The sequence below is a fragment of the Mya arenaria genome, chromosome 7 (assembly GCF_026914265.1).
Source record: "Mya arenaria isolate MELC-2E11 chromosome 7, ASM2691426v1".
Lineage (NCBI taxonomy): Eukaryota > Metazoa > Mollusca > Bivalvia > Myida > Myidae > Mya > Mya arenaria.
In genome coordinates, this window is record NC_069128.1 from 61,008,888 (window position 1) to 61,011,868 (window position 2,981).

The 2,981-nt window shown below is 36.5% G+C and overlaps 1 long non-coding RNA gene across 1 annotated transcript; it reads right to left on the reverse strand.

Annotated features, from left to right (window-relative positions):
* Positions 1-1,009: 1,009 nt before the first annotated feature.
* LOC128241707 (uncharacterized) lies at positions 1,010-2,626 on the reverse strand. Its single transcript, XR_008262449.1, has 3 exons — positions 2,319-2,626; positions 1,574-1,993; positions 1,010-1,330 (listed from the first exon to the last, which is right to left on the reverse strand). It is a non-coding gene; the product is annotated as an uncharacterized LOC128241707 (long non-coding RNA).
* Between the last annotated feature and the right edge of the window lie 355 nt (positions 2,627-2,981).

Sequence of the window (2,981 nt, forward strand, 5' to 3'; positions counted from 1 at the left end):
TGAAAGATCGTTCAAAGGCGAAACATCTATACGTCTGTACAAAAGTATTTTTTTGAACAAAACTACTTATTTCAATCCGCTCAAAATTTATTTAATACTGAAATTGTCCGTGCATGACCAAAATAAGTGTTACTATTTTTAAACTATAAACATCCTACATTTATACTTTGGCTTGTGTTGTCAAATCGGCATTAATGGCCATTTAATATCAGGTTCAACATGGACACGATTGATTTCATTCAAGATAGAGGTATTTTTGTTGATACCGTTATGTAGTTTTTATAAACTGCTTTGCTTTCAAAGTAAATCAGGAAATATCGTACAACTAAATTTTTGTCCGAACCATCGCATGCTTCCGAATCTCATCTACTCGTATGGATCCTATGTAAACAATGGCTTTTGTAGCTGTCATTCCGACACATTTCATAGATTTCTTATTTTCATATCAGCACTTTGTCGACGGGAAATCCAATCAAGAAAACCCTGACCCTCAAGCAGCTACTGTATTTGACCAGCTCACACCAGCTAGGCCTCCTCCAAAACTCAGATAAATATATGAGCCACCAAAAAAATACTAGAACAGATCGGTCTGAATTGTTAAGGTATTATTTTCTGTATAAAACAATTTATTTCACTGTACATTTAAATCAATGATTATGTTCATTAAAACTTGATTCTGCCAAACATGTACTGTAAAGACTTAGACTTATTATGAATAAAGAACAAGTCAAACATGTACATATTTTCATTGTTATTCTTATATTTTGGGCCATTTACGTAAATCTACAATATTTAATGATAGTTCATCCAATGTTCAGAGTCCGGATCACATGCACACTCGATTAATAGTATTCTTAAAGTTGCACTCTCACAGAATTCTAGTTTGACACTTTTTGTCTCAGAATCGGCTTATTTTGGCATTTTTTAAATTAAGACCTAATATATAAATCACAAAGCAAACTTCTCCGAGCCAAAATATGATAAATGCAATCAAATCCTACATGTAAGTTGTCAAAGTGATCAATCTGTGAAAGTGCAGCTTTAACAGTGAAAAATAACTTCTGCTAATGCTATATATTTTAAAATATATTTGCCATTGCAATAAAGAGATATTCACCTACAATATCATACATAAACACCAAAGAAATATCAAAGTTTAAGTAATGTTTGCAAAACAACAATGTATTTAATAAATCTGATATTAAATATGCAACAACTGGTGTTATAATCCAGAACTGAAGCTAACATCATAGAGGTACATCCTTCTAAGAATCCATCAAAACAACATGCTGAACAACTTCAAGAACTCTCTTCAAAAGACCACACTTTCCTGAAATAAATAAAAGATGCTAATATTAAAATAAATCAGTTATATGTATTGTTAAATAGTTTAATACAAGCTGTAAATGCTACTGCCTTTGATGTTTGCTTCCTACATGTATATCATAATGAAATATTGACAAGATAATAGCTAATGTTTTGTGGTTGTTGTTTTTCTCTGGACAAATAGTCCATTACTTTTGTACAGCAAAGTAAAACTAAATGTTATAAAAAGCTTTAAAATAGGTCCTACCGATTATTTGTAAAACTTGTCATCACTGGTTTTCTCTTGCGGTTGACATTGCCTGGACTGGCAAATATCATGTGTGTGTGGGGGGGGGGGTGCGGGGCTTTTTCCGGTCTTATGCTAGGTCCCCTGTTGCGGTAGGCTTGTTGAAGACAATAATAAGCCAATAAGGGGACTTCCTTATCTCCATCAATCAGAATACTTTAATGGTGTCAACGGTAAATAGCAGGAGACCCTCCACCAGCCTTAACCGGTAAATGGGGGGAGGGTAGTGTGTGTGGGTTAGAACCAGCTGCCCGGTCAGCTTAGTTGGTTAGAGCGCCGGGCTAGTGTTCTGGTGGTTGTGAGTTCGAGCCCCACACCGGGGGCAATTTTCCTCCCAGGTCTACTTTTACAGCCAGAGTGTGTGAACATGTTCCACAATTTCTGTAAGAACGAAAATCAAAGCATGTGAATGTTTGAGCAATGCAAAAGTTACAGATTGGTATCACCCACGATTGTCACTTGTCAACTATTACATTATTATCAATCGCTTAGAACTGAAACTTTTTATGCATAACTCCAATAAACCATTTCTGCTCATACTATAGAATACAAGGTTATACTGTATAGCTGGCATGTAACTGTTATTTAATGTCACTTCCGGGTTCCCCATTCGGGCCATTTATGATTTACTCATATTGTGCGATGATTTAATCTTTAATTCAACAATACTGTAAGAAGGACCGGTGTTATTAAAAGTTAAACTTACCCTTGTTTGCATTTACAGTATGCGTCACACACACGCTTTTCCTTTGTATCGATGTCAATGTTGACAACATGGCGGCTATCCGATTTTCTCTGACTTGGATAGATTTCACCCCGTCAATGTTAGATATCGTCATTTTCTAAAGATATATCGAGCCTTCCGATGTAGCAGCCAGTTACAAATTCCTTTGACTTCTATTTTTTTCGCATTGTAATGTCACATTTATGATAATTTGTCAGGAATATCGGAAAGCGAAACGACGCGAGACGCCATTACTTCCTCGTTTGTTTGACGGACATAGACAGAGTTCGCTCCCTTGATATCAGGGGGCGTGGCTTAGAAGCCGCTGTCGTAAGGTCAATTTTGATTTCCTCTCTTAAAATGCACCAGTCAATTGTTACCACGGCCACTTGGGGATATACCAGGGAAAAGGGCTGTGTTTTTACCTTTCAGGTGTCCTCGTAGCTAAAGAACTTCATCGAACACATTATGCATTACCTTTTTTGACGTGTTGTAAACATCAAAAAAATAAATATCAACATTAAAGTTATGGAAGCCGGAACTAGTGTCCTCACAATGCCGGGTGATTGCGGTGGTTTTGTCTTCCTCCAAAATATATCAGGGAATTGCTCTTACCTTAGATCCCCGGGGTGCGGGGTTATTCAC